Source organism: Macaca nemestrina, chromosome 1, assembly GCF_043159975.1.
Source record: "Macaca nemestrina isolate mMacNem1 chromosome 1, mMacNem.hap1, whole genome shotgun sequence".
Lineage (NCBI taxonomy): Eukaryota > Metazoa > Chordata > Mammalia > Primates > Cercopithecidae > Macaca > Macaca nemestrina.
The window spans coordinates 48,205,389-48,229,159 of NC_092125.1; the positions used below are offsets into that span (position 1 = coordinate 48,205,389).

General features: G+C 34.7%; 1 protein-coding gene and 1 long non-coding RNA gene across 5 annotated transcripts in view; one reads left to right on the top strand and one right to left on the bottom strand.

Annotated features, from left to right (window-relative positions):
- Window positions 1-23,771, bottom strand: part of LOC105484614 (BMP/retinoic acid inducible neural specific 3) — a 399,147-nt gene that overhangs the window by 273,413 nt on the left and 101,963 nt on the right. The window lies entirely within an intron of this gene.
- LOC139357984 (uncharacterized) lies at window positions 1,092-23,400 on the top strand. The gene is made up of 4 exons (XR_011612151.1): window positions 1,092-1,164; window positions 7,959-8,105; window positions 10,799-10,881; window positions 23,281-23,400. It is a non-coding gene; the product is annotated as an uncharacterized lncRNA (long non-coding RNA).

The following is a 23,771-nucleotide window of genomic DNA, read 5'->3' on the forward strand; positions in this document are numbered from 1 at the left end:
GGGAAAGTGTCACCAAACACTTGAAATGTATTTGTTCAGTATGTAGGAAGAGATAACAAATATTTCAAGGATAAGAAAATATGTGAAACCTTAAAAGTTGGGGTGGGGAGGTGGCTGAACTTGCTCAAAGAATAGTGAGCAGCTACATTTGACTCAAGCATAGATACCATGGTGGTTTGACAGGGACAAGCAGGAATAAGAGGAAAGGAGGGCTGTAAGAAAGAGACTGGGGTCCGTTTATGAGGGCATTAAGGCTCAGAGGAACCACTGAAGACTTTAAAGTCAGGAGATATTAATCAAGTAGGTTATTGATGAAATAACTCTAACATAATTTCAGAAGAGATTAGAGATATCAGGAGCCAGGAACCCCATGGTGCAGCTCATATAAGAAAACAGAATGAATATGTAATTTAGGAAAATAGAAGACCAGGTGTTTTGTTGTTGTTGTTGCTGTTGTTGTTTCCGAAGTCTTGCTCTGTCGCCAAGCTAGAGTCCAGTGGCACTATCTCAGCTCACTGAAATCCCCGCCTCCAGGGTTCAGCCTCCTAAGTAGCTGGGACTACAGACGTAAGCCACCATGCCCAGCTAAGTTCTTTATTTTTAGTAGAGATGGGGTTTCACCATGTTGGCTAGGATGGTCTCAATCCCCTTGGGAGGCCGAGGTGATCCGCCCACCTCGGCCTCCCAAAGTGCTGGAATTACAGGCATGAGCCACCATGCCCAGACAAGACCCAGTTTTTATAATAGTCAATAATATTCTGAAAATAGTCAATAATATTCTGAAGACTTCCATTGGGCATATTATGTACAAGGGGGCTACATGCAAACTTCGTCAGCCACAAAGTAGGCACTGTAGAATTTATACATTTCTTATGTTTCTGACAGATGGCAGTAAATGTTTCAGTTCCCCCCAAATTCATATGTTGAAGGTGTATCTTTCAATGTTTCTGTATTTGGAGATAAGGACTTTATAGCAGTATTTAGGGTTAGATGAGATCATGAGCTTATGGTCTTCATGATGAAAGTAGAACTCTTATTTAAATAGACACCAGATAATGTGGTCACTCTCTTTCTCTTCTCCCTTCACATAGGTATATGTGGGCATACAGTGAGATGGCAGCAGCCTATACGCCAGAAACAGAGGCATAACCAGAAACTGACCATGTTGGTACCCTAATCTCAGACTCCCAGACTTCTGAAGAACTTAAAAAAAAAAAAAAAAAAAAAAAAAGTCTGTTGTTTAAGCCACCTAGTCTATGATATTTTGTTATGGCAAAGTGAGCTGACTAATACACTACCCTTAAAATACAAACTAATAAACACAGTCTTAAGTTAATATGACTCATGCTAGGGGACCAACAGACATAGCATACTGTAACAGCAGAGCAGAGAAAAGCTTAGCTGACTTTGGGAATAAAGAGAAAACCTGTGTTTTGTAGGATATTGTGCCTAAGCTATATCTTAAATGGTGAGTAAGAATTCACCAGGAGCAAAATATCAGGAATTTCTTATCAGAAGAAATAGTTTAAGCAAAAGCATCACTATTCACAGCAAACCCAAACTGGCTGATATCTGTGATAGGCAAAATTCTAAGATGGCCTCTAATGTGGTTTCACTAGGTCCCCACTCAAATCTCAACTTGAATTGTACCTCCCATAATTCCATCATGTTGTGGAAAGAACCCGGTGGGAGATAATTAAATCATGGGGGTGGTTTCCCCCATACTGCTCTCATGGTAGTGGATAAGTCGCACGAAATCTGATGTTTTCATAAGGGGAAACCCCTTTTGCTTTCCTCTAATTCTCTCTTGTCTGCTGCCATGTAAGACATGCTTCCGCCATGATTGTGAGGCCTCCCCAGCCACGTGAAACTATGAGTCCCTTAAATCTCTTTTTATTTATCAATTACCCAGTCATGGGTATGTCTTTATCTGCAGTATGACAATGGACTAATGCAACCTCTATTTTGTTAATTTTAAAAGAAAGAACTGTGATCATCATAGGATATTATTTCTATAAGTAGGTTATTAATCACTTGACTTTGAGTTAAATATAATGATACTATCTGAGTATACCCAACCTAACCAGGGAATCCCTTGGGAAAAATGTGGGCCCTGCCTAAAGGAAGAATGACTGATGTTCAAGAGGACCTATTGGGATAGTCACATGGCAGGAAACTAAGAGGGACCCTGGAGGAGCTGAGAGCAGACCCTGGCCAACAGCCAACAACAAAATGGAAACTGCAACAACAAGAAATTAAGTACTGTCTACAATGTAAGCTTGAAATAGGATCCAGAGATCCAGAGAGGAATCCAGCCACCACCTTGATGCTAGCCTTGTGTTAATCTGGGCAGAGGAGGCAGTTCACCCCTGCCCAAACTCCTGACCCGCAGAGATAGTGTTTGTTGTTTTAGGCAAATAACTTGATGTTCATTTGGTACACAACAATAGAAACTGAATACATTATTAGGGATCGTAAAATATATAACTAAGAGAGGCAAGATATGAGTGAGAAAGGTCGAATTTTCATGAATCTTCTGATTTGTTTTTAAGGAACTTGGAATTTTTATGTGAGGGATGGGAATCCTAGAGTGACTGTAAGGAGGGGCATGACAGGTCAGATTTCAGGGTTTCATGTGTGTAAGATTGCCCCGACTGCATTTTATAGGATAGGTACAATGTTGCTATTGATCAGATAAGAGGCTACTTGGATCATCTGGGAGATAGCAGTGGAGAGTCTGAGCTACAGTAATCATAGTAGGAATGGAGTAAAACTGAGTGCATTAAATAAAATTAGGAGATAAATGCACTGGTGTGGGGATTACTTGCATGTGGAAGATGACAGAAAATAAATGTCTGAATGACTCCCAGATTTCTATGTGCCAAATGATGGGCTACAACTTTCAATGGAAATGCAGGAGAAGGTAAAGATCTGAATTGATGATGAGAGAAAACAAATTAAATTTTGTAAATGCAGTGTTTGGAGGATCTATAGAACAAAATATGAAGAAAAATTATATCCCAAATATTAGAGTACAATTTTATGTGAAATGTAATATACAGTCTCCATCTTAAGAAAGGCAGCATTTCTGAAAAAATTTTCAAGCAATTTCAAAAGAAATTTTTAAGCTTTTAATAATATTCAGACTGATTCTGGGAAAGTAATCCCCCTCTCACTCTGCTGTCAGTCAATAGTTTAATAATGTAAGATTTGTGGGATATTTTTTGAGTTTTGTATGAGTATTTTATAATGTTTTTTCCAGAGATATCTCTAGTAATCATAAGTTTGAACTGGTCTGTTTCAGGAATCTACCCTTATATTAAGATTGAAATGATACTTGAATGTGTGGTCTTATCTAAATGTTCTGAAAATTTTACTTAACAGACAATATAAATAAATATTTCTGGTAAGAAGTTGGTATTTTCCATCTCTATACATGATATCAGTATCAGACTATGTAATAAAGAACGTGGAGCCCAGGAAAGAGACAGAAATGTGGCAATCAAAAAGGTAAACAGCAGAAGAACATCAAACAGTCTTGCTCTATGAAAATATGGATCAAACTGTAATGGTTACACTTTGGAACAGTTATAATGGTAAATTATAACAACCTATATTAAATATATATTTTTATGTAAAATTATAATAAATCATAATAATCTAACCAATTGCTCTTCCAGTAAAGGCTGGGTAATTCTAAGACATCTTGAGTAATCTTAAACAAATTTCAATAAAATATAGTTGAATCATAAAATAAATTTTAATAATGCTTGCAAAACTGTCTTTGCTAATAACATTTATAATAAAGCTTAAAAACTGGAATTGGACTACCAAACTAGCTAAGTCTAAAGATACAATTTGAAGGAGAGGAAGGAACAAGTTACTGAGTGACAAAGAGCCTATCTAGAGAATTAATTTGCCTCAGTATAGGATTTCCAAAAAGGAATTAACTGAAGACTCTATGGACTGATAGGAATCAAATTTGGCCTGGAATCAGTTGACTGGTAGCTCCTCCCTAAAATCAAAGATGAAATGGGAGGACAGGCTGTTTATATCCCTAAAATCAAATATGCCTTGTGAAATATTAAGACATTAAAAGATACTAACTACAACATTATTTCTGATTGAGTTATCATGTTTAGTAAATATTATTTATAAAAAGTTCTCAAATCATACTCCTGCCTGACTCCTGAACATGAACTGAGCCCACACCACAAGAGAAACTGAGACTGCTCCCTGGCAGAAATGACTACTGTTAATGAGGTTTTGGAAATTGTGTAAAAGAGGCATTGTGTTCAGTCATCCATCCATTCTGTTATATGCACATTCATATAGGCACTGATTTGACCACATCCTATGCCTTTAATCTGCTGGGTGCTAAGCCTGCAATTCTGAACAAACTAGACAGAATCCCAGCTGTCATCAAGCTTACATTTCTTCATGGGAGATAGCTGTTAAACAAATATTATAATATTAATTATAATGTTATATGTTATAATTATAATTATAATGTTACATACATTTAATCACAATATAATTATATTTTAGTTTTATAATGTTATATTCATTTAATATTATAGCAATTATATTAAAATATATTAATACTTTAATATATTTTATAACAATAATTTTAATATAATATATACTATAAAAGTATACAATTAATATAATGATATGATATAATATAAAATATAACATTACATTATAATAGTATTATATTAAATGAATATTATGACATTATAAAACTAAAATGTATATTAAAATATAAATGCTGCAAAGAGTACGATGAGAGAGCTAGTTTATGTATACACACACACACACACACATATATAACATATATCCTGTCAAAATTTGAGAGATAAGAAAAAATATATTTAAGAAATTCAGGTGGACCTGTAAGAAATAGAAGGAAGGTAACTGGAAAAAGAAAAATAATGGCTTTCCAAAGAAATAACACAAACCTTCCCCTGAGGCATGAAGAATCATGGTCAGTGTATCTTGTGACATCTAGACACAAAAACAGCTTCTCCTTAGAAACTTAGAAGGGTAAGATGAGAAAAGATCAGATTGAATGAATGGAAATTTTTATCTGTTGTTACTTTGTCCCACTATATTAGTCTGTTCTCATACTTTTATAAAGAGCTGTCTGAGACTGGGCAATTTATAAATGAAAGAGGTTTAACTGAATCACAGTTCTGCAGGGCTGAGGAGGCCTCAGGAATCTGTCATGGCAGAAGGGGAAGAAGGCAAGTCTTTCTTCACATGGTGGCAGCAAGAAGTGCTGAGCAAAGGGGAAAGAGCCCCTTAGAAAATAATCAGATTTCCCGAGAACTCACTCGCACAAAAACAGCATGAGGGTAACTGCCCCCATGATTGAATTACCTCCCACTGGGTCCCTCCCATGACATGTGGGAATTATGGAAACTACAATTCAAAATGAGATTTGGGTGGGGACACAGCCAAATTATATCATTCTACCTTTGGCCCCTCCCAAATCTCATATTCTCACATTTCAAAACACAATCATCTTTCAATAGCCCCCCAAAGTTTTAACTTGTTCCATCATTAACTCAAAAGTCCTAAGCCAAAGTCTCATCTGAGACAAGGCAAGTTCTTTCTACCTATGAGCCTGTAAAATCAGAAGCAAGTTAGTTACTTCCTAGATACAATGGGGGGTACAGGCACTGGGTAAATACACCCATTCAAAATGCAAGCAATTGACCAAAACAAAGGGGCTACAGTCCCTGTGGAAGTCCAAAATCTAATAGGGCAGTCATTAAACACTAAATTTCCAAAATGATTTCATTTGACTCCATGTCTCACATACAGGTCACACTGATGCAAGAGGTAGGCTCCAACAGCCTTGGGCAGCTCCATCCCTGTGGCTTTGCAGAGTATAGCCCTCCTCCCAGATACTTTCATGGGCTGGCATTGAGTGTATGTGGCTTTTCTGGGTACACAGTGAAAGCAGTCAGTGGATCTATCATTCTGGCACCTGGAGGATAGTGGCCCTCTTCTCACAGCTCCACTAGGTAGTGCCCCAGTGTGGACTCTGTGTTGAGGCTCCAACCTCACATTTCTCTTCTGCATTACCCTAGCAGAGGTTCTCTGTGAGCGTTCCACCCATGTAGCAAACTTCTGCCTGGACATGCAGGCATTTTCATATATCCTCTGAAATCTAGGCAGAGGTTCCTCAACCTCAATTATTTACTTCTGTGAACCCACAGGCCCAGCATCATGTGAAAGCTGTCAAGGCTTGGGGCCTGGGCCTTGCACCATCTGAAGCAATGGCCCTACCTGTACCTTGACCCCTTGTAGCCACAGCTAGAGCTGAAGCAGCTGTGATGCAGGGCACCATGTCCTGAGGCTGCACAAAGAAGAGGGGGCCCTGGGCCTGGCCCACAAAACCACTTTTCCCTCCTAGGCCTCCAGGCCTGTGATGGGAGGTGCTGCTGCAAAGGTCTCTGACATGCCCTGGGGACATTTTCCCCATTGTCTTAGTGTTTAACATTCAGCTCCTCGTTACTTATGCAAATTTCTGCAGCTGGCTTGAATTTCGTTCCAGAAAATGGGTTTTTCTTTTCTATAACATCATCAGGCTACAAATGTTTCAAACTTTTATGCTGTGACCCCTCTTGAATGCTTTGCCACTTAGAAATTTCTTCCATCAAAGACCCAAAATCAACTCTCTGTAGTTCAAAGTTCCACAGATATCTAAGGCTGGGGCAAAATGCCAGCAGTCTCTTTGCATAGCAAGAGTGACCTCTACTCAAGTTCCCAAGTTCCTCATCAACATCTAATATCACATCAGCCTGGGCTTCATTCCCCATATCACCAGCAGCATTTTGATCAAAGCCATTCAACAATCTCTAGGAAGTTCCAAACTTCTCCACATTTTCCTGTCTTCTGAGGCCTCCATGTCTCTGGGACATTCCAAGCATTCCCACATTTTCCCATCTTCTTCTAAGCCCTCCAAACTGTTCCAACCTCTGTCTGTTATCCAGTTTCAAAGTTGCTTCTACATTTTAGGGTATGTTTAGAGAAACACCCCACTACCTGGTACCGATTTACTGTATTTGTCCATTCTTACACTGCTAATAAAGACATACCTGAGACTGGGTGACTAATAAGTGAAAGGGGTTTTAATGCACAGTTCTGCATAACTGGGGAGGCTTAAGGAAACTTACAATAGTGGTGGAAGGGGAAGTAAACATATCCTTCTTCACATGGTGGCAGCATGGAGAAGTGCCAAGCAAAGGGGGAAAGACCCCTTATAAAACCATCAAATCTCATGACAAATGACTCACTATCACAGGAACATCATGAGGGTCACTGCTCCCACGATTAAATTACCTCCCGCTGGGTCCCTCCTGTGGCAGGCCAGGTCTCACTATTGCAGGCCTCCGTAACAACTGTTTCAGTACTGACTGAGTGGTTAAGTTAAATATTAAAAGCCCGTGCCCTTATACAAAGGCTGTGATGTAACAAAAGCCCATCAAGAGTTTTGCCTAGTACTTTCCTGGGCCTTAAAGCATTACAAAATAATGAAGGAAATCTTAACAGGACTCATTTAGGATTAAACAAATTTTATTTTAGGTCTGAAGAGACCCCCCAGGCTTCCACAAACAAGTTTATTGGGAGTCTGAAGGAACTCCCCAAACCTCTGTGATTTATCAGGAGACAAGATAAGGGTAATCACCCCAGCACCTGGACTTATTTAGATTAAGTAAATTTGCTGGGGCTCCAGAGGAAGGTCTTCAGTTCTCAAACCTCAGTTATTGATTAAAAGAAGTTAATCACTTTTGTTTTTAGATGAATGTACACTTCACATGTAGACATATAGCTTAGAAGGTTTATAAGCTCTGGAAAACTTAGTAATTTTGACTTGGTTTGGCATTAATTTTCAGGCCTTCTCCCTGTAACTGGTTACAGCAAATAAAAACTCTCTTCCTCCCTAGTTCATCTGAATCTCGTTATTAGGCTGTGAGAAATATCAGCCCAGTCCTCAGTTTGGTCCGGGAATACTTCCACAATACGTGAGGATTATAGGAACTACAATTCAAAATGAGATTTTGGTGGGGACACAGCTACACCATATCACGCAGGTAAGTATTCTCATTTAATATCTGTAATATTAATAAAGAAGAGATATACATCTGAGGTAAGTCTTTAACATACTGAGATTAAATATCTTTTGTTGTTATTATAATGGGGACTCCAACATCATATTTCAGTGTGAATAGGTATTATCTAGAGTTGTGATAGATTTCCTGATAATATATTATTCTCATGATAAAAGCAGCTTTTATCAACTATGAGATAACAGTTGAAACATTTTCAAATAAATCTACTTAACATTCAAAATTTCATTTTAAAACCAGAATTAATATAATTAAGCTTTAAATTAAAGGAGGTAATCAGGTTTTACAATTCAAATAATTATTTGAATTTAAAAAATAGTCTTCAAAATCATACAAAAATCTTTCATAAATCAACATGTGAAAAAATTTAGAATATCAAAAAAGTATTCACATTAATATTAAATTTAAAATCTCTGAGTATATAATGACATCTTGACAAAAAGACAATGTGTTTTCTAAAATAAAATCAGGCACAATAATTTGCATACACTTAAAAAAATAGTATGTTCTTGTGATTTTTAATAGGTAGAGTATTTATGTACTTTCTGTGACTAGCTTACTAGGAAAATTTAAGTCCAGGACAAGTTTTACAACAACTATGAACCTACTGACCAGAATATGTGACATAATGGTCAGATCTAAATTTCAGTGTAATGCTTCATAGTGTTAAATGTATTATGCTTTTAAAACAATGTTTAAATTAATAATTAATAGTCACTAATTGTTAATAAAAAGGAACCTGAGTAAATGTACAGTTGCACTCTTGCAAATAATCTGATTTATTAAATATTTTAAACTCATTCTGGAGTTGGTCACTGAAGATTCCTTGGCTTCATTTATTTCTAGTATTATACTCCTCAGCCTGCCAGAATGAACCAGAGTCTTTGACCATCTCAGTGAAGAAACTGGAGAAGTACAAACCAGGAAAGGAAGATACCGCAAGAAAGATTCTAAATAGTTTTCATACCCGTAACATTTTCACAATAGTTGAATTAATATATGAATGCATACACACATGCATGAGCACACTTTTGTAAGCAGTTTCTTTAAGAATAAATAATTCAATTAGATAAAGCATTTGTTAACTTAATCAAGAAAAATAGAGAAAGTCTAAGCAAGAAGGAAACTATTATAGAAACAGAAGATATTTGTAAAATAATTAAGAAATCAATTTAACAAGTCTATAGAAATAAATTTGAAAACCTAGATAAATGCATAATTTTCCGGAAAAAAATTAATTCATCAAAACTGTCTCCTGGAGATGATATAATTCTCAACAAACCAATAAGTAAAGTAAGCAGAAACATTTGGGAGGGGAGGAATCTATCATCAAAAAAATACATAAGAGAGGATTCAGAAGAAATTACTATCCAATACAGAAGTCTCTACATTTGAATCTTTATAAAGGCACCACAAAGCAAAATTGTATTTAAAAATAACAGGATTTATGCAAAAAGTAAGTTAAATTGTATTTAAAAATAACAGGAATTATGCAAAAAGTAAGTTAGAGGATATTTGGCGGCAGTGGGAGAGGCTGGCTTGGCTAAGGTAAGGTAGGGCCTTCATGGTGAAGCCTGTGCCCCCTGCCACAGAGCTAGAACCTGCCATTGACCTTTGCAGCTACTCTGACCCTGAGAGTAAGAGCCAAGCCTAGGGTGTTCACTTTTCTCTACATTCTCACTACCACTAGATATCTTTCATCTTTCTGACAAGAGACTGTCTAAGAGGTGTGAGGTAACATATCACTGTGGTTTTAATTTGTATTTCCCTGATGATTAATAATGTCTCATGAACATTTTTTCAAATACCTGTTGGTCATGTGGTTATCTTCCTTTGAGAAATGTCTATGCAAGTCATTTGTCCATATGTTTATTGAACTATTTGTTCTATTGCTATTGAATTGAATTCCTTATATATTTTGAATACTAGCCTCTTATCAGATATTTCATTTGCAAATATTTTATCCAAATTTGTAGGTAGACTCTTCACTCTGTTTCTTCTTTCCTTTGCTGTGCAAAAACATTTAAGTTTGATGCAATCCCTTTTATATATTTTTGTATTTGTTGCCTGTGTTTTGGCATAATTTCCAAAAAGTAATTGCCCAGATCAATGTTGTGGAGGCTTTCCTCTAAGTTTTCTTCTAGTAGTTTTAAAATTTCAATTGTTATATTCAAGTCTTTAATCCGTTTTGAGTTGATTCCCATAGATGGTGTGATAAAAGTTTCTAATTTTATTCTGCTGCATGTGGACATCTAGTTTTACCAACATCATTAGTGAAGACACTGTCTTTTCCCCACTATATGTTCTTGGCATCTTTGTGAAAAATCAATTGACTGTATATTTGTATGTTTCTTTCTGGGTTTTCTTTGCTTTTCCATTGGCCACTGTTTCTGTTTTTATGCCATTATCATGATGCTTTGATTGCTATATCTTTGCAGTATATTTTGCAGTCAGGTAGTGTGATGGCTACAGATTTATTCTTTTTGCTCAATATTTTTGACTGGTGTCTTTTATGGTTCCATATGAATTTTGGGATTTTTTTTCTAGTTCTGTGAAAAATGTTATAAGAATTTTGATAAGGATTGCATTGAATCTATAAATCATGTTGAGTAGTATGGATATTGTTAAATTTAATGATATTAATTATTTTAATCCAGGGTCATCTGGCATAAGGGGCACAGCTCCTGAAGGCACCCAGAGAGTCTCCGACCCCTATCACACCTTCGCCTTGGAATATGAGGTCTGTACAACCAGTATTGTTGCCCCATGTCTGGAATTCAGAATGACATAAGCTTCAATGACTTCCTCATAACCTCATCAATGTTAAAATGGCACAGAATGAAAACTTAGATGCTTGAAAAATAGCTGCTGGTTTTTCACAGTGACTACAAGTATTTTAGAGTAGTCTTTAGCTTTAGAAACCGCTTCTCCAGGGCACAGTGGGAAGAGGTGAAAGACTGCAGGCCGGACAGGCTAAGAGAGGACACAACAGAAATTCAGACTTCACAGACATTAAGAATTCATTGAACCTTATTGGCTGGAAGGGCCCTCAGACGTCCTTCATTCTGTTGCCTTGCATTCTGCCTGCATTGCCTCTGCAACCTCTTGAACCAAGCTCAAAGCCAGTGACCATTTCCATTGCTGGATATCTCACTGATACAGATGCTCCACTAACACAGATACTCCACTGTATCCTGCAATGAACCATCCTGTCAGAAAGTCCTTCTTTGCCTACTGAGGGTGTTTACCGACTGCTGAGATAGTGCACATCAGCTGGCTGATTACAGACAGAAACAGCAGCTTTGTGACGCTCAGGTTACAACCTCATATAGTTTCAGAAAGGTTCTGACTGTCACAAGATCAAGACATGGATAAGCTGGAAATAAATAAGAAAGTGCCTCTGTAACAAGAGGTGACTGCAGGTCTGTGTTAATGTACTTTCCCTTCAGCAACTGTTATTTAGTGGCTTATATCCTAGATGTGCAGAAAAGATTGTGCCTGAACCAATGTGACCACCACATTACCCTGTCATAATTCCCCTCTCTTCTAATTGTTTATAAGGTAATTTCAGTTCAGTTCAGGAATTACAATAAAACACACTACTGTAAAGAACAGATAATATTAAAACAATTAGAGAGTATATATTTTCATCCAAATACTTTTTATCACACAAGTTTAAATAGACAAAAGTAATAAATGTTAAACAAATATTTCACAGACCAAGCTCTATAGTAATATCAATGAAAAATCTAAATAAAATATTAGAGAATAAATTCCAGGACCTCATTTAAAGAATATTGACCAACAGGGGTATATTCTAAGATAGCAGAATGTTTGTAAGCATTACATATCTGAGACATTAAATATCCCCAAGACATTAAACAGCTGAGAAGAAAATTATAATGATATCTTCCTGGCCACTGAATCTAATTTGTTAAAATTCAACAATAATTATTGGTCTAAAAAACATTGAATAAAATTAAAATAGATATTTGGGAGGCAAAGGTGGGTGAATCACCGGAGGTTAGGAGTTTCTGGCCAACATGGTGAAACCCCGTGTCTACTAAAAATACAAAAATTAGTCAGACGTGGTGGTGCATGCCTATAATCCCAGCTACTCAGGAGGTTGAGGCAGGAGAATCTCTTGAACCCAGAAGGCGGAGGTTGCAGTGAGCTGAGATTGCACCATTTCACTCCAGCCTGAGCAACAAAGCGAGACTCTGTCTCAAAAAAATAAATAAATAAAATAGATAATTCCTTAATTATATATAGATATGTATATATATGTGTGTATATATGTATGAGTATATATATACACACACAAACATTATGTATATGTGTATGTGTATATACATATATGTGTGTGTATATATCTATACACACACACACATATATATACCAATGATCTTCATTATTTGCAAATTCTACATTTGTGATTTTGCTTACTGAATAGAATATATTTCTAACTCCGAAATTAATAATGGCAGCCTTTTCTCATGATACAAAGAACATCCACAGCAGAGCAGTGAACATTTTGAGTTTTTGATGGACACATTGCCAGTTGAGGCCTAACAAGGCATTGCTCTGTCTTCTTGTTTCAGCTCATATACAGGGGATGAGACAGGTGGAAGAGCAAGTAGTATTAGGCGGGTTCAAAAGTAACTGCGGTTCGTGCAAAAGCAAAACAATTAAAAGTAATGGCAAAAACCGCGATTACTTTTGCACCAACCTAATAGCCTCTTGGACTATGCTACACTGCCTCCTACTGTCTACATTTGTATGAGTGGAGGCAGTAGGAGGCAGTGTAGTGTCGAATAGAGACAGTATGAGGCAGTGTAGTGTAGCCCAAGAAGCTACTAGTGCTCTGGAGCCAACTGCACAGGGTTTGAATCCTAAAGTGGGTACAGTTAGGGGTGTGGTCTTAAGCAAGTCACTTAACACTTCTGAACCTCATTTTCTCTTTCAAAAAATAAAGCAAATATAATCTACCTGGAAGAATTGTTTTAGGGTTCAAGATTATAATCTACATGAGATATGTGTATGTACACACACATATGCACAAATTACACTAGGAACAATGGTTCAGTATTCACTAAATCCATATTTGTGAAGACTTTATAAGACATATCATAATAAGAATCAATTGTATATAACACAGACATCTTATTAAAATCTATCTATCTATCTATCTATCTATCTATCTTTCTATCTATCTATCTATGTTTCAACCCAAAAATCATATATATGACATGGGCTAATACTGGAAGCTGTATTGATAAGTCCAGAACATGGAAGTATTATAATCACCACTATTATCCAACACAGTACTAGATGTTTTTACTAATTTAATTGGTCAAAAGAGAAATTCGAAGTGTGAACACTAAAAGGGAGGCACTAAACATATTAATATTTGTGTATAATATGACTTAAACCAAGGCAATTTCACAGCAGTAAACTGAAAAACTTTCACAAACAATGAAACAATTCAGTAAGGTAGCGGGGTGTGAATTTAAAACACAGAAATCAGTAACCTTCATGTATGCACACAACGACCCGTTGAAGACATAATGTGAGAGACAATCTTATTTATAATATAAATAACAACAAAAGGAACAAAAAGCATGAAAATAATGAAAAATGAAAAACATTCATTTGAGGAAAAATTTAAAACATTTTTAACAATCACAAAAGTAGAATGAAACAAATGAAAATATATAGAAAGAGTTAGAAACAGCCAGCCTCTTAAAGGTGTTATGAATAGGATATATGGAAAAATATACAGGTATGAATGCCCAGTGCAATTTTAGAAAGAAAGTCAACAAGGGGACATTAAGTCCATTAGAATAAACAATACTATAAGTACACAATAAGGGTACATTAAGTCCATCAGAATAAACAATACTATAAGTACTCAATAATTTTAAAAAAATGAGTTAATAGCATCTGGATAAGCAGACAAATAGAGTAAACTAATTTTTCAGAAATAGATCCAAATATGTAGAGAAATTTGCTAGATCATAAAGGTAGCATTTCAAATAAATCAGGTATAATGGAATTTTAAATAAATGGTATTTCCGGTAGTAATTTGGGAAAGTACAACAAGGTAGTCATTTAGGAAATAAAGGAGTTGGGTTAATAACTCATCTCACACTAAGAAATGCAAATGGCTTAACATATATATATATACACAGACATCCAAATCATACATGTTTGTATATATTTGTATATGTAAATGTGCATATGTACACATATAAATATATGTGTGTATGTTTGTATATTCAATAATAGTGTAAATGACAAGGCCAAGTCACTTATGACCATGTACTGGAAAAGACCATCTAACTGTGCTTCAAAATGTAAAAATCATAAAAGAAAATATTCATTTTTACTTTATAGAAATAAAAAATATGTGTTTATCCCCAATTAATGTATTCAAAAGCAAAAGGCATAACAAACTGAAAAAATGCAGTTTATATTACAGATAAAAAGCCTAGCATATCTAATTTATAAAAATCTCTATATTTTAATAGGAAAGAGACCAATCCAATAGAAAATAGGCAAAACATATGAACAGGTAATTATATAAATTGAGTCACAAGTTCATCACCTCCTATACCTGGATTCTGAAGAAACAATCTTGGCTGCTAACCTAATTACATTTGTTCATACACACGTATGGAAATTCAATTTTAAAATACTTTGATCTTTTATTTTCATAATAATGACAGAATAATTTCAAAAAGGCTTTCTGATATTCTGATATATTTGACATCTGGAAACATTACTGTTTCTCACTATTTTGAGGACATAAAAATAAATATGTTAATGATTTTGTTTTTCTATTTTATAAGGAGAATTTTAATTCCCTTTCATGAAATTATTAGATTTAAATGAAAATATAATCTCCATCATAATAAAAATAAAAAAATCATCAGACGTATCTATTATAGGCTTTTCTGATAGCAAAAGTATATTCAAAATTTAACCAAACAGAACCCTTCTAATGACTGTAGGCATCTTTAAATTTTAAGGCAGTCACAGTTGCCAAGACCACAAAACAGTGTAACTACGGAACTAATTCTGCCTCTTCAGGGTTTAAGTATGCATAATGTATGAACATAGCCTCTTTTGTTTTTAATATAGTAGCAACTGTCTGAGAAACAAGACCTAAACAGGTTAAATAGCTGATTACCTTTGGGCGTTCTGAGGCTTTTTCAGTCATTCACTGTTTTGACTAAATGCTTTGTAGAAATTGTATCATATCTAGAATGTTCCATGCATTCAAAGGAATGCACATTGTAAAAAATTCAATATTAAAGCTGTGAACTTTACTCAGATTTTGATTCAGGCATAAATAAATCAGTGCCGTTAAATGAAATCAGGCTATCATCTGTCTGCCTACTTATTTATAACTGGTTTTAACAGATATCTCTTTGTGACTTAGTATGCATTTTAAATGTGGAAGACACTGCTGTAAGCTTGGTTTTATTCTCATAAAAATTCAGTCAGGTACTCAAAATTATCATATCTCCATTGTATGTATGAAAAAAAACAGAGAATTACAAGTAATTGTTAATTTTTTTTGAACTAGAAAACAAATACAAAGTTTAATATCTTAGTACAATTTCTTAAACATTAAACAGCACTTTCTTCCAAAAAATACTGTTAAGAATATCAATTTACAGTGAATCCATATTGTTGTACCTTTGACATAAGCAAATCCTAACTTCTGCCAATGTTAACTGACATCGGTGTGTTGCTGCATTAGTAAAATAATTTATCATTTTAAAGGATAATATTTGTGTTTATTTTTAAGCTCATTTTCACTTTTTAGCCATGAAGATAAAGAAAGGCAGAGACAAATACCCAGGCATGCTCTAGAGCAGTGCTATCCAGTAATTTTTTTTGCAATTATGAAATTGTTTTATATTTCTATCCTCCAATTTGATGGCCATTAACCATATGTTTGTTGGTACTGAATTCATGAAAAGTGACTACAACAAATAAGAAAATTGTAATGTAACTGTCACTTGTAGCTAATGATTGCTGTATTGTAAAGTGTATCCGTAAAGCCCATGCCTAACCACCCCTGTACATGCTAGAAATACTGTCATCCTACATCCAGATATGTCTCTAATCTGTCTGCTTTTTTGTTGTTGTTTTTTCATCTCTCAAACCACCAAGCAACAAACACTGTGAGTGTTTTCTAATTGGAACACCTGCTCTTAATCCCTTTGGACCATTTTCCAGACAGCAATAAAAGTAACCTTTAAAAAATCGAATCGACAAACACAATACTTAACGGTGAATGGTTGAAAGCCTTCTCCCTCATATCAGAAATAAAACAAAGATGTCTGCATTCACCACTTCTATCCACCATAATATTGGAAGTTCTAGCCAGACCACTTAGGTTTAAAAAAGAAATTACATCCAAATTGAAAAGAAGAAGTGAAACTATCTCTACTTGCAGAGGAAATGTCATATGTATGTGTGTGTGTGTGTATACAATATATGTTGCTCTCTCTCTCTCTCTATATATATATATAATATATATAGATATATAACCTGAAAGAACACACACACACAAACTACACACATACACACACACAAAGTGTTACCGCCAATAAATTCAGCCAAGTGAAGGACTCAAAATCAACACTCACAACTATCTGTTGTGTCTTTATACAGCAGCAATGAAAAATCTGAAAATGAAATTAAGAAAACTATTCTACCTAAAACAGCATCAGCATCAGAAATAAATTACTTAGAAATAAATTTAACCAAGGAAGCATAAGATTTGTACATTGAAAAGTACAAAATATTGCATAAATAAAAGTTTTTAAATTTCTTAATAATTGAAAAGACACTCCATATTCATTGATTGGAAGATGTAGTCTTGTTAAGATAACACTACTACTCTAAACAATATATTGATTCAATATATCCCTATCAAAATACTCACATCACTTTTGCAAACATGTGAAAACTCATCCTAAAATTAATATGGAATCTCAAGGGACTGAATACTGAAGCAATTTAAAAAAAAAGGAAACAAAGTTGATGGTCTCACACTTCTTGACTTCATAACCTACTACACAGTTAAATCAAACATGGAAATTACCTCCTTCTAGACAGTATTTGACAGTATTTTTTGTCTGGAGATAAACATGTGATCCAATTCTGGCCAAAGAGTCTCGACAGAAAGTCTCCCAGCACCTCTCTGAAAGACTTCCATCACTAACAGAAAAACTAAAATAAAAACTGCTGTAGGAAAAAAATAAATGTTTCTTTCACATTTCTCTGTTCTTTTTGTCTGAACAGAGTTGTGTGAAGACTTCATTTTGGAGCTATAGTAGCTCCCTTGCAACATCAGACCATTGTAGGCAATTCTCCATGGAGTTAACTATTCCTCCTATAAAAGCTTCTGCCCTGGATTGTCTTTTGAAGGATGCTTGCATGGCAAATAGTCTTGAAACTTAGAAATAGTGTTTTCCTTGAGGATGAGGGAAGATTTGTTTTCATACCAGAATAATACTCAAAATGGCCCCCTCAAGTGCAACAGTTCTTCAGGTTTGCTAGTAGTCCCCTTATAAGATCTGGTATTTCCTGGTTTGGGGTTCCTCAGTTGTGACACTAATTGAATGTGTGTAGCATCTATCTGAGCCATTCACATGGCCCCTGTAGGACTTGCTTGGCAAGGGGAACCAATGCAAACATGAAGTTCATGCTGCCTGCTATGCCATGAATCATAAAGTATTTTACACCTGACCCAGAAATCTCATGTCTTCCTTCAGCATTTATGAACCTGTGACAGGTTAACTACTAAAATTACAAACACAGCAAAATCTCAAACCTTTCACAGTTCTTGACAAAAATAACTTTAAGTACAAAAGCTGATCCACTGAAAACAATACGCAAAAGATGGAAACTTCCTACAAAGCCACTGTACCAGAATTAGATTATCTACCCCCAGATTTTTATTACATTATTTAAAAAACAAAAGAAAAAAACTACATTTTTATTCAGACATCTATGAATTAAATATATGTTTATTGAGGAAGTACCGGTATTCTTGGCAACTGTAATGAATATTGCTGTATAAAAGGCACATTGAGATATTCCCCTGGCAGGATTTACATTCTAGTGAGGAAGACAAGGTACAAACATAAACAATGAAAATATATGACAGCAAAGTAATTACAGCTTGAGATTACTGCTATGGAGGGAGAAAAAAAAAGAAAAATAATTTTAAAAGTAGGAGATTCCATTTTGGATACAGCAGTCAAGAAATGCTGACATTTAGGGCTGACCTAAAAGGTGGGAATGAGACTATCATGAGAAAAGCCAGGAAAACATATTCTGGATTAAATAAACAAATGAAAAAGCCTGGGAAGGGTGCCTGGAGACCTAGGGGATAGTAAGGAAGAGGAGAATGGGGTAAGCAAAATTTGCAGAGATGAAAAGAGCCAATTAATAAAGAAATTTGTAGGTTAATAAGAGAGTTAGGACTGGGTGCAGTGGTTCACGCTTGTAATCCCAGCACTTTGGGAGGCCAAGGAGGGCGGATCATGAAGTCAGAAGTCCAAGACAAGCCTGGTCAACATGGTGAAACTCCATCTCCACTAATGATACAAAAAATTACCCGGGTGTGGTGGTGTGCACCTGTAATTCCAGCTACTCAGGAGGCTGAGGCAGGAGAATCGCTTGAACCCAGTGGCAAGGTTGCAGTGAGCCAAAATCGCGCCATTGCACTCCAGTCTGGGCAACAGGGCAAAACTCCATCTCAAAAAAAAAAAAAAAATTTATTTAAGGTCTGGATGTGCTCTAGCTTACATTTCTAAGAAATCACCTTTGCTGCTCTGAGTTGAATTTACTTAGCCTTGTTGGATGCCTGTAACAATAGTCCAGGTCAAACATGATAATATCTTAAACGAAGTTTGGGATATAAGGATGGAGCAAAATGTATGGATTGAAGACTTAAAAGGGTTTGTTAATGGATTAAATGTGGTTAATTAGGGACAGCAGGGATACTGGGAATGATCTGCAGGCTTTAAAATTGCGGAATTCACTGAGTCATGGTGAGGCAATAGAGAAAGTGGTAGAATTTTTGGAAGAATATCAAAAGCTCTATTTTCAGTGAGTTAATTTTAAGGTAGCCATTTAATATCTAAAGGAAGATGTCAACCAAGTAGATGGATGTTGGAATGGACGTCTAAAAGGATATCTGTGCAGGAGAAACAAATTTTCTATATTTACCTCAGAAAATACTTGCATTTAACACTATGAGACTCAATGAGATTCTGGAGATAGACATTTAGGTTTCAGAAAAGACATACTGGGACTGAGGTTTGAGGCAAGGAAACATTTAAATGAAGGGTATTGGATCCATTAGGATCAGTAAAAGTATCCCAAAGTCAAACTGAATTAAGAAGAAATTTTATAAATATATGAATAAATCTACAGGTATAGTATACTTCAGGTTTTTAGATTCACCATATCAATAATATTGACAACCCTTAATATTAGGTGTTATTGTTTATTCACTTTACAGATAGTAGAACTTCTAAAAAAAAACAATTTGTTCAAACTTACAAAATTAGCAAATAGTCAGGATTAATGTCTAGGCTCATTTCTATTACACCATTCGTCTTTCATAAATAATACATTTTTTCCTCCTCATTATGATATTTATAAATCTCTAAAACTAGGAAGTCCAGTTATGCATAATTTTTACCATTGAGAAATATGAGCCTCAAAAATATTAGATGATTTCTTCAAGGTTACACTGATAAGTGGTAGAGTAAGGGCTAGAGCTGAAGTCTAAACTCCTGCATGAGCCTCATCTCTCCCCATGCCCCATGATATCATGTTGCCTGGCTATTCATGCACCCATTATGAAAGCAGCTTTATATTTTTGTCTGTTTTCTTAAATTATTTTTTTAAAATTTAAGTGTGTTGTCCTAGTTTTTCACTATGTCAATATTTTGCTTCTTTGACCTTTCCCTCCACCAAAATGAAACAAAACGAAACAAAACAAAAAAACACCAACCATCTGTGCAAAAGTCTTAGCGTTTGTGGCAGCACAGGCTTTCAGTGAGCACAAATTATTTGGCCTCACTAACAATTATGTGCCAAGCCAGCTCTGATTTTCAGAAGTAGTATTCATATTTTTATAATGAGGTATAATTCTCATTCACTATTGCAAAGTGACGTAAAATAAAGAAAATGTAATCATGTATTTGTGTCTTGTTTCCATTTTCAGAAATTAATATGTCTAACTTTACTATATCTTTAATATTTTAATTGATCATGTCAATGGCCTTAAGTTTTCCCCTTAGCCATTTTTTCTTTTTAGCTCAAATCCTAAAAACATTCATAAACTTCTGCCAAAGATTCATTAAATATCAAATAATAATGTAAATGAATGTCAACGAATAGCACATTTTTCATTAAATCCATCAGCTAATTCTCATTCATGTTACAGCTCAATTTCATTTAACACACACGGATGACTAGTAGGTCCTAGGCATATGGATCAGTACTTATTTCCAAGACTATTTTAATATTATTTTCTTTTTCATACAGATTATTTGTGGAAATTAACGTCTTCATATTTTATATGGTAATGCATTTGTCAGACAGTTTTGTATTAAGCCTAAATCCTCTGGATAAAGCTTAAGACACATAAAATTATAGTTACAAAGGCACAAATAATCAGTAGCCTAAAATAATATGTATATGTATGAAACAGATACACATATTGCATCTGACCATTTATTCCTTGGAGCAAATGTGTGTGGCAATTCTCCACTATTATTAACAGTTTTGCTTTAAAATATATTTTTCTACTTCTGGAAGTCTGAAAATTTGTGTTATAGTGAACCTTCCATTTCTATTTGTGCTCTTCCATGACATGAAATACAAAAGTCAGAAAAAAAAAAATCTAGATGCATGTATCTACTTCCAAAGAGACTTAAGATTTTTGTTTTATAATTCTCTCAACTTTTCCTAATTACTTCACACTTAGAAATCCTGTCACATCCTTCCTTGTCACACAATTGGGATTTACATTCCTCTCCTAATACACCATCACAAATGAAAACACTGTTTCTGGTTCCAACCGCATATTCAATAGCTGCTGAGAAAATTAGAAATGTGGACTCACTTAATGAGTCTTAGCAAACTCTTACTTCAACTTAGTAGTGCAAGAAGTTTTAAAAAAAAATCAGAAGTATAAATTTTTGCAAAAGATCACAATGAGAAAATATTTGATTTATTTAAAGGGAAGGAAAATGGGCACTCATTCCTTAATCTGCCTGAGGAAAAGACAATCTACCTTGGGCAAATATTTATTAAATATTTTGTCCTTTCATAATATGCCATTCAAAGCTGTCCTTTATCTGACAATTCAAATGCCCATCTAATGAACTTCAACTGCTTTCAAATATTTAAAAAAAATCATTGTATACTTTATTTCACAAAATTAGCAGCCATCGAATTTGTCAAAGTCCAGTTCTAGTAGGTCTTGGCAGTTTATAAGACCCAAATGAATGTGCCTAGTTATGAGTCTAGAGGTGCAAGCCCTGTAAATGAAAAACACCAAACCAATCCGGGAAGAGCAAATGCTGCAGTCACTTCAATTCACTGTGGCCATGTAGATCCAGCCTCATTCAGAATTTCCTCAAGTGCTTTCACCACTTTGGTTTGGCAAATTGACAGCCCAGAATAGATACAGTATTGATTTGTGTCTTCACAGTGGTGCAGGTGGAACTGGTATATGAAAGGAGGCCCTTGAAATTAGTATGTTGGCACTCTTCCATTCCTGGTATATTTTTTTTTTCCTCTCTATTCAACTCATTTTGATCAGGAAAGTATCTAACTGGGCGCTTTGTATAAGATCATTAACAAAGTAATGCCTCTTGTTTTTAAATTTTTTAGTGACCCATTAGATTCAGAATAACTTAATTTTCTTGTTACAGTATTAAGATAACAATAAAGCCTGATTTATTATTCATGGAAGTCATTATTTGCCACCTTTAGGTTGCAATATTATGGCATTTGGTGATTATGAGCACATACAGAAGTGAGAAATCATCATCATAATGACATTGTAACAATACATTTCCCTTGTAAGAGAATGCAATCAGTGTAGCTATTTCCTACCTAGCAAGAACTACTACCTAAATTCTGGATATTTTACCCTGGTTCCCCAAAAGTTTCCAGAAAATATAAACTATAAGTTACTCATATGAGATTCATGTCTGTTAGTGTATGTATACCATAGTGTTAGAGATTATATCATTTTTTGCTAATATGTGAAATGAAACATGAGCAGTGAAATAAATTTCAAATAAGAAACCCTAGGAAGGAGTCCTATTCGCCACTTCACAATCCATTTTACCTGGTAAAGTTACTCAGTATTTCCTAGCTCTATTTTTCTTAGCATAGATAGTGAGAATAACACTAATTTCAGAGGATTATATGATGTAATAAGGCTTGTGAAAAAACACTTCTGAATTTATAAACATTATACAGATATTAAATATTATTGATAATTCCAAAGAAGTGTTTCCATACACAGGCTCATAAAATAAGAAAGGTTATTGATTAAGTGCTTATTAAGTGTTCTTTCTTATTCTAAGCACTTTAAATGAATTAACCCCTTCAAACACTATAATAACCTCATGACATAGTTATTAGTTATCCCGATTTTATAGATGAAAACATCGAGACATAGAGAAGTAGCATCATACAACACACATTAATAATGTGGTCAAGATTCCAATCTAAGGAATCTTCTCTTTTGTCATATGGTTTCATACGGTCATATAATTTAACTTTATTTTAATAATGAGATAATATTGGCCCCAAATGTTTTTTGTTTTGTTTTTTTGTTTGTTTGTTTGTTGTTGTTGTTGTTGTTGTTGTTTTTTCCATCACTTTATCATTGCCTTCCTTTCCCTTCAGGTTTTTTTTTTTTTTAATTTATTATTATTATTATACTTTAAGTTCTAGGGTACATGTGCATAATGTGCAGGTTTGTTATTTTTGAGAATTTTATTAGTATAGTGTCATGAATATGTAGTCATCACAAGTGGATCTAAAGAAAATCTATTATTTTATGTTTTATACAAAATAGGATGAAGATAACTTCATTTGCAGAAAGAAATCTAAGACATTTCACTTCTAGGAAAATCAAACTGTAATTAATTCATTATTTTAAATAATGAAAACTCTGATCTATATCAATGGATTTAGGTATGTTTTGCTCTTTCAGAGTTTTAATAGAATCTGTAAAATATTCCTGGGGATAAATATCACATAGATATCAAAATGTAGAAAACAATAAATATTAATAAGTTCCCAAAATTTTACTTTCAGGAGCTCAGTCTATAGAAATAATGAGATAATTTATAAAAATAAAAATAATAGTTCTTACTGTTACCAAGCACTATTCTAAGTCTTTTTCTGGTACAGTCTTACTTTACCTATCCCTCAACTCTGTGAAGCTAATACTGTTATCATATCCTTTATAAGTAAGCAATCTGCAATTTAGAGAATCAAAGTAATTCACTCAAAATTATATCACTGCTTCATGCAGCACCCTGAACAAAATTTAAACAAGGCAAT